This window comes from Equus quagga, chromosome 1 (genome assembly GCF_021613505.1).
Source record: "Equus quagga isolate Etosha38 chromosome 1, UCLA_HA_Equagga_1.0, whole genome shotgun sequence".
NCBI classification, from domain to species: domain Eukaryota; kingdom Metazoa; phylum Chordata; class Mammalia; order Perissodactyla; family Equidae; genus Equus; species Equus quagga.
The window spans coordinates 12,843,366-12,853,055 of record NC_060267.1 but is presented as its reverse complement, the minus strand read 5'-3'; the positions used below and the strand labels follow the sequence as shown (position 1 = coordinate 12,853,055).

At 36.1% G+C, this 9,690-nt stretch overlaps 1 pseudogene; it reads right to left on the bottom strand.

Annotated features, from left to right (window-relative positions):
• Window positions 1-2,860: 2,860 nt before the first annotated feature.
• Window positions 2,861-6,721, bottom strand: LOC124250808 (olfactory receptor 6C2-like; annotated as a pseudogene).
• Between the last annotated feature and the right edge of the window lie 2,969 nt (window positions 6,722-9,690).

The following is a 9,690-nucleotide window of genomic DNA, read 5'->3' as shown; positions in this document are numbered from 1 at the left end:
GATTTTATAAATTTGGAAAAATCTTGTATGATTACATATTACATGCTGTAGGAGTTTATGGTTTGATGTTGGTAGATCAGGGCTCACAATCAATAAATTTGTCATGAGTAAGGAGGAAATCTCCTGTGATAAAAGGAAAATGCTCTTGTTGCTGGTTGTCTGAATAAATAAAGTAGCTCTCTTTTTTTATTAGTTTTTATCATATCACCATTTCTTTTATGGATTTCTTTCCCTAATTTTCATTTTATGTTTTAATTAAGGCAAGTATTTGTTTTTTAATTATCATGCATTTTCATATTTTTTATATTTTGAATACAGCAGAGTTTTATTTATTATTAGGATTTATGTTGTGGGAGACAATATATTATAGAAATAGTCTGTTATCATGGCAATAAATATTCAAATTTTGCCCAGGGCACAGAAAGAGGTTAAACTGTGAATTTGATTAAGATTTATAAAATTATGACTTTATATGTTAGATTTAAAATGATAAGAAGGACTCATACCAAACAAGCATTATTATGCAGCTACAAAAAATTTAAGGCTAGATATTTTGTTTTCTCATTTCGCTTTCTTTTTTTTTGCTAATGACACATGTTTATATACATAATATATCTAAACAATATTTTTGAATTTAGAAAATGTCTTGACCTTGATAAATATGTCGCCCAGAGAAGTCCCTAAAACATTTTCCATGTCTAACGCTTTGTTTTTTAAGTTGTTCTTGCTTATAGAAACCAAGGCAGAACACTGCCAGATAGCCAAACCACAGAACTGGCCCAAACCAGAAAGGTCCAAGACGGCAATGGGGTGTTGTGCACAAAAGGAAGTGTGTAAAAAATGTGTCACGTGCAACAAGGGAAGATCTGTGCATGCCCTAAATGCGCCCACCCCAGCGGTGACACAAAGACCCCTCCCCCTTCACATTCCATGAGAACCCTGCTCACCTTCGCTTTGGGGAGAATGTTTTAGAGCATGAGCTCTGCCTCCTTCATTCACTGATCAATGACTAAAGCTTATGCTCTGCCCGTCTGAACCTGGTCTCCTTCTATTGGCGTGAGCAGCTCTGGGCAAAAGGACCCACTTGCAGGAACCAGCCGGTGGTGTAGTGGTTAAGTTTGCATGCTCTGCTTCAGCAGCCTGGGGTTTGTGGGCTTGGTTCCTAGGCCCAGACCTACACACCACTCATCAAGCCATCCTGTGGTGGCATCCCACATATAAAATAGGGGAAGATTGTCACAGATGTTAGCTCAGGGACAATCTTCCTCAAGCAAAAAGAGGGAGATTGGCAACAGATGTTAGCTCAGGGCAAATCTTCCTCACCAAAAGAAAAAAAAAGGACCCACTTGAGGGTCATCAGTCCCTTAGGGCTCAGTAACAAGTATACCATAAAACAAGTCATCTGTTTTCCAGATGATTCTCTTAGATTTTTCAAACATATAATCATATATGAGTAAATTATAATAATTTTTCCATAGATTCACCAATGTGATTTATAATACCACAGAGCTGTATTACAGCACAACTTTTAAACAAAACTTTTATTTTTATGAAATCTATTACACATACAAAACAGTGTATAATTGAAGAGATATCCACAACCTAGGATAAGGAACAGAACTTTACCCGTACCTTAGAAACCTCCTATTTGTCCCTCCCTGCTCTCATCCCACTTTACCCCTAATAGATGAATTCATGAACCACTTAGTTTCTCTTTGCAACCTTCTTCATCCTGCTCTGTGTCTGGGGACACTGACCTGTGTAGACTGTATGCACAGACTCCCTTTCCAGTGGATTTGACTTTGTTCAGCCATTGAGAGCTCCTATCAATAAACGGAAAAGAAGAAGGTGACATCATGTGTATTTTAGTAGTCTGTTTTTCCCCACTGCTCTACAAAGTTTGCCTAATTTTGAGTATTTCCTTTATAATTCAAGATCTTAAAATATATTTTTTCATTTAATTGCTATTGAGTTGCATCTAGTAATTTAACATATTCAGACATCTCTTGTTTAATATTAGGAAATGTTTCTAAAATTCAGACTTACTTTTCTAAAATGCTAACTGGGATTCTACTCTCCGTAATTTTAAATGGGAAAAAATTTTACACAGCAATTTTAAACCACTAATCAATGCCTTATGACATGAATAAAGCATAGGAAAATCCTATATGTAAGTAAAAATTAAAACTATCATGTTACAATGTGAATACTTAGGACATTAGCTCTTAATTATCAAATAACTTATTATTAACAGTAATTGAGATTTACATGGTATGCATTAATATAACCTATTTTAATGCCAGAAACATCAGGCATTCTCTTGGCTCAGACTCAGTACACTTCGAAATATTTACACCTGATCCTGAGTTTTTCCCAATTGTATTTAGAACACAAATGGAAATTTTATCACATATCATCTTGTTAAACATACTGTAATCAGTTTGTATGACATAAATAGAAATTTATATATAAAATTGGCCAAAAATTTGTATTAAAAACATATGCATTCTATGAAGTACTCTAATTGAAGAAGTATTCACCCTGGAAAATGTTGATTTTGAGATATTATGCCTGGAATATCTCTATTATATTTTATTAACATTAGAGGGGAACATGATAGGGCTCTGAATTGATATTGATTCTCAAGAACCTGAAGAAGCATCATGCTCCCATGTTAGAATGTGGGGAACAGGAATAGGACAAAAGGAGTAAACTGACTCATATCTGGTTACAAAGGGTCCTCTAGGCTCATGGGCGAACCCACAGGGCGTTTCCCAACCTCAAAGGTATAAATAGATTAGATGTGTTTGGGAAATGACAGAAACCCCATTTGATGGTTTGGCCTGTGGGATAAGAGCTATCACAGAGTAGAAGGCAAAGTGGACGTCTCTATAATGTTCCTTCCCAACTCGAGATACAAATGAAAATGTAATCTTGCTTTCCTCGGCTTAAACCTTTGGCCATAAAGCAGGTCTCTGTGACCTGGTGACAGGGAAAGAAAGATAGCTTTATTCACACATCCATTGGTTGGGTATATGGTTGTAAATTCAATATACATTTCTTCTGAGCCCTGCTCAATTGAGGTTCTGAAAGACAGCAGCTAGGGGAAATCTTCCCAGTGGTCAGAACCTGGGATAGTTCATGCACCTACTCATCCTCTTTGTGTAGAAAGCAAAGTGGCTTAAGAATGAATATTTGTTAACTGACAGTGGTGAGTGGCTTGACTTGATCAGGGGACTAGAAGGAGGAAGACTAAAATATTAGCAATGAGAGTATCTGCGGAAGAAGTATGTAGTTAACTCTTGTAAATGGGCATGAAATGTGAAGATAATTTTATTGTATGTTAAGGCCAACCAGAGAGCATGCAGCATGGAAGAGGAACTGAAAAAACTAAAAAACTAACCAACAAGAAAATGAGGAAATGAAATGAAAATTAATCCAATCAGTATCTGCCATCTTCTACCAATGGCCAGCTCAGTGCTAGTACAGTAACTATATAAATGAAGAAGTCTTAGTGACAAGTCTAGTGGCTATGCTTGGGCCAGAATGAGCTCCAACTCACCAAGACTTACTTAACTGCCAAATGTCTCATTTGGCAGCTAACACTGAGCACGCAATATGGCACTATCCCTTAAGGATACCAACAAGTCACCTGATGTAATGTTGATTACATTGGTTCCCTTTTCTAGTCTAGAAGTGGCAATGATATATCTTCATTGGTATTGACATATATTCCTGTTGTAGGTTTACTTTTACTATTCACAGAGCCTGTGCTAGTATCAGTTTGTGATAGTTTGATCCACTCACATGGAATTCAGTTTAACATCACCTAGGACCAAGCGATACACTTTATACCAAAACAAGTTATGCACTGGTTACTTATCTATGCATAACTATGGGCACCACTGGTCCTATCATGCCACCGAAATCTTCTGACATGATGGAGTGATAGAAAAGCCTTTAAAGGTACCGTCCTGAGGCATCAGTTTGGAGCTGATACACTGCAAGGATAGGACACCATCCTGCTAGATGCAGTATATGGTCTAAATCAATGATCAGATCTAATCCTTAGACACGGATGGTATAATTTTTCATGTATTTAATTCCACCCTAATTTTTATCAATAATGTTTCATTGTTTCCTATCCATATGTCTTGTGCTCCCTTTGCTACCAGGCATTTGAATAGTTTGATGCCATTTTCTGATTATAAATATATATAGCAAGTTTCTGCTATATAGAAATTCAATTAATTTTGTAAATTATCAATATGCAACCAACTTTGTTAAATTCAGGTATAAATTATAATTATTTGTCTTTTAATTATTATGTACATATGGAGGATTTTTCCCATAATTATTCATTGCCTCTCCATACATGAGAATTTTATTTCTTGAGACATAGATTTGTCCTGAAGTGAAAATATGTAAGAACATATAATGATATGGTGACAAAAATTTTGGTAATCTTCTATGTGAGGCAATTCAAAAGACAAATAATATACCAAGAGTGTTTGTGGATTTAGGAATGGTAGTTTGGAAACAACCTGTTTGTTATTACTTGTATTCCAAAATTTGCTACTAAAAGTAAATAAGTTGGGAAAAGAATTGGTCAGGTTGATGTTTAGTATGGATGGGAATAGAGAATATATAAAACTCTTTTAGAATTGCAGATTGAAAGATGCAACCAATTCTTATCTTCAACATGTAAGATAGAAAATTTAGATGTTCTTTGAGACATATTAAAAGTCTCATGTCAAGACCATGTCAGTGATGAACCTCTGAACCTATTAAGTAAATGTCTTAATATTAAGTAAACCATTTCTGTTGGATATAGGAGTTTTTCAAAAGAAACTAAGGGTATAGCTCTGCCGTGAAACTCTCTTAAGTTCAAGGCATCTGTAGTTAAATCTAAGGAAGCACATTTTTAAGTAGAAAAGTATGTGAGACTATTGGCACATAGTATAAACAAGAATCAGGTGTATTTAAATAAAAGTTTATGTTTTTGAGCATTTAGCCTGGGCTGAGAGAGATTAACTTTAGATCAGTTTTGTGCTCACACATACTATGGAAAAAAAAAAAGAAGGCTGAGAAATATACTCAGCCCCAAGGAAGATCTATTTTTTTAATGTTTTATAAATGTTTTTAGAACATCTCTGAATATGGCCAAATAGAATAATAGGCAAAGATCTCTCAGATGGTGACTCAATGAAGTACAATTAATTGAAGTGCTATTCTCAAGGAACACAAGCGCAAACTAATCCAGAAGCTTACCGTAGCCACAGAGTAAGGGGCCCTTGGGAAGTCTGTCAAGCAGTATTTTAGACTTAGTATTGACCAGTGACTGCTGTGTTTTTTCAATTCTTATCCTCTCTGAATGATAGTGTTTCTTAGGTTGTCTTTTCTCTGTTCCTTGAATAAATGTCGGGTATGTGTATGTGACAGGTCAAGTCTCTGGATCAAAAGAATCCACATGTGAATAATGCTGCAATAAACATGGGTGTGTAGCTATCTTTTCAAGGCACTCATTTCATTTCCTTTGGATATAAACCCAGGAATGGAATTGTTGGATCCTATGGTAGTTCTATTTTTAATTTTTTGAGGAAACACCACACTGTTTTCCACAGTGGCTGAACCAATTTACATTCCAACTATCAGTGTACAGGTGTTCCCTTTTCTCCACATCATCAACAACAACACGTGTGAGATGATATCTCATTGTGTATTTGTCAATTATTCCTCAATAAAGATGGAAAAAATAGAGGACAGTAAATCATTTCAAAACAATAAAGGAGCCACATATGGCTCTGAAGTAATATAATCCTCTTTATACAATGACTGAAAGCTTGTTTCACTTGCTTATTCCTCAGGGTGTAAATGAAGCAGTTCAACAAGGGAGCAACAGAACTAATGAGCACCACATCTCCTTTATTTACGGCCATCTGGTCATTTGCCAAGGGCCTGACACAGATGAAGATGCAGCTTCCATAGGCAATAGAAACCACGATCATGTGGGATGAGCAGGTAGAAAAGGCCTTTCTTCTTTGTTGGACTGAGGGGAATCTCAGAATTGTCCTGATGATGTATGTGCAGGACAGAAGCACACACTCTAGGGTGATGATGAGTGCAAATACAGCCACGAGGGTAATCATTGGTTCTGTTACTCAGGTGTCTGAGCATGAGATCTTCAGAAGGGGACCTACATCACAGCTAAAGTGACCAATGGCATTGGAGTCACAGAATTCTAGCTGGAGGTCCAAGCTAAGGGGTAGCAGAACGATCATGAAGCCAGACACCCAACAGCAGAGGACTAATAAGGGACACATGACAGTCATGTAATGAAGGGGTTTGCAGATAGCAACGTACCGATCATAGGACATGGATGCCAGGAGAAAAAATTCTGTTGTTCCAAAGAGAATAACAAAAAATAGTTGACCTGTACAAGCATTGTAGGTAACTGTATTGTCCTCAGTTTATATACTGAACAGGAATCTAGGAATTGCAACAGTGGTAAGTGAGACTTCTAGAGAAGAAAAATTTCTGAGGAAAAAGTACATAGGTGTTTTAAGACAGGAGTCCACCAACATGAGGGTGTAATAGTCAGATTCACTGTTACACTAAGCATGTAGGTGAGAAGTGGAAAGATAAAAATCAGGATTTGCAGTGGTGGGTCATCCGTCAATCTCAGCAGAATAAAAGTTGTTATTGCTGTGTGGTTTCTCATCACTGCTTTTGAAATCTACCCAGTTGGCATGTAAAAATCAAAGAGATTTAATGAGGAGGTAGATATTCAAATTCTGTAACATAACACTGTGCGTATAAAAGCCAAGCAGACCACTCCATATTTATTTTCTTCTTTCTCATCATAATCAATATTGCCACAGTTCCAACAGTCTTTCTGAATTTTACATGTATGAGCAGCAGATTATTCCTTCAGGATCTATATTATAGTAAAACAATCCATCTTTTTCTCAGATCACTCTTTATCCCTCAAAATTTAAGAATTTAGTTGATTGACTGTAATTCATTACATGAATTGGATTTAGAAATAAGTTAGGGGAAACAAGATGTTATTTCATGTGTATGTAAATGTTCTTTTTCCAAGACAAACCTTGGATATAGCACATTTCCAGATAATTAAGAATATGAATTCTCTTCAGTTGTTACTATCCGAGCATTGCTTTAAGGGTAAGATGCAGTTCTCCTGGAAGACAAACAGTCAACCAAACACAACACTGGATCCTGAGATTATCCTTTGTCTTTTTATTCTTCTGTGCTTGTATTCCTTATTCTTAACTAATAGATGTTTAACCTGCAACTATTTTATCAATAGTGTGAGAAAATGTTTGTTCAAGATATTTACAAAAGGAATATCCTTATATGAATTCATGTTCCATTGTGCTTGTATTCCTTATTCTTAACTAATAGATGTTTAACCTGCAACTATTTTATCAATAGTGTGAGAAAATGTTTGTTCAAGATATTTACAAAAGGAATATCCTTATATGCATTCATGTTCCATTTCAGTTAATTTACTGCGGTCCCCTTTAAGCTAAAACCACTTTTAATGTCACTGAATATAGTCTTCCAGGTTGTGCCTTTTTTCATTGTGTTTTTAATTTCTTTGAAAGATATCAGTATCTCCACCTTCTCATCTTACCCCTACTCAGTTTTGGCTTTAAGCCTCTGCAACCTGACTTTCACTTCTACCCGCCTCTCCATCCCCTCCCCCCCAATATAACACCTACAAGAACTTCACTATTGAAACCAACGGCCTATTTTTATAATTATTTTGTGGCATCCTCACAATATACTTTTTTAATTGAAGTTCAGTCGTTCTTCAGATGCATTCTGTGCCATCAGTCTGATTTTCCTCCTAACTCCAGGTCTCTCTTTTCAGTGTCCTACACAATCTCCTCACTCTCTGTTCATCTATAATAGATGGCTCTTCCCCAATATTCTATCTTGAGACCTCTTCCTTCTTCTTTTCTGGTTGTTATTCTTCTGACTCCATATTCTTCAAGGATGATTTCACTTCCTCAAAAAGACTTGTCATTTGATCATTTGTATGATGGATTCAAAAGGCCAGAACTTTCCAAAAGAAAAACATTGCTAAGTATACATCACCAGTTGTAAGTTCCACAGACACCTCACATGCTATATGCTCAAGGTGAAATCTTGCTCCCTCTCCAATCCTTCTCCTCTTCCAGTGTTGACTATTTTCTGAGAATTTTAATCTCTTTTATGTGCCCTAAAAAGCTCTTCGTGGACATGACCTTCCTTATTTCCTTGCCTCATCATTTACAAGGTGCTCATCTTTTCCCTCATAACTTAAGTTCCACTAACCTTGACTACTTGCAATTCTTCATATTTTCTACACCCTGTCCCCTCTGCAATGGATAATCCCCTGACTACTAATGGCTCTTGGTCCTTCAGGATTCTCCTTAGTTATCAATTCTTCAAGCAAATCTTCATTTATCCACTCACAGTATATGAAATTATGATCCCGTGTTATTTGCAAGCACCTGTTGCCCACCCTGTCTTGGAATATATCACGTTGGATACCTCAGTAAGCTTATATTTCTCCTTTATGTTTCTGGAAACTTCTCCAAAGTAGAGGCTATATTTTATACATCCTTATATTCCCTTATGTGTTGCACCTGTAGGGTGTTATGTAAATTTGAACTGAAGAAACAAAACAGAGTTCTCTATTGAAATAAGCTTTACTCTTTAATGCCTGTTTTGGTCAGTTGGTTCAACATTTTAATTTTCACATCTGTTTCAAATTGCACTGTAATTTTGAGTGCATTCTTACACAAAAGGCCTGAAAAATCACAATTATAAACTTTGTAAATCCTCCTTTTCCAGACTTTTCCTCTGGCCTTTGACCTAGCCCTTACTTTACTTTCAACATAATTCTTCATCCACTGTTGTTGTTCACTTGCTGGTTTTCCTCTAGCAATCTCTCTTCTGGATCTCTTGCTTTTAGGTCCTTACACTTTTTCTTATTTTTATGCATGTGCTCCCCATATAATATTTTTTAGATATTGAAGTTGTTTGACTTTCTGCTTCCCCTTTTTTTCAAAGTTGAAACCACCTACCACGTGTCTAAAGATTCACTCCTCTTCTAAGAGAGACTGTGGAGTGTGGCATGTTCTCTTTAGTTTTCCCACCTCAGTCCCCAACTTCAGCACCCTTCCCCTGAGAAGAGGCACTGATGTTCTTCATTCAAGGAATTGCTTTGCTTAGTTTTTGTTAAAATTGGCAAGAAATCACATCAATACTATATATGAAGACATTCCAGAAGTTCAAGAATATACTAATATGCTTAGGATCCCCAACAAAATCTAAGAACAGAGGATTTGTTCTTTCTTTGTTAAATCCTTTGTTGCTGCAGAAACTGAGCCTGACACACAGCACGTATTTCATAATTTTTGAATGCGTGATTTAATGTACCTCATATAGAATTTTAACTCAATTTGGATTTTAATATTTTAAAATATAGAGACAATTTCAGACAATACAGATAGTTAAAAATCTCAGACTGCAACATCAGGAAGATTAGAATTCCTGCTAAATCCTGTGATTGTACCAAGATAGGCTCTATTTCTTCTTTATTTACATAATTTACTTTCCTACCTATATTCTAAAACCAATTTCTCTCCTACTGAAACTCTCAGTCCATTTGCTAAT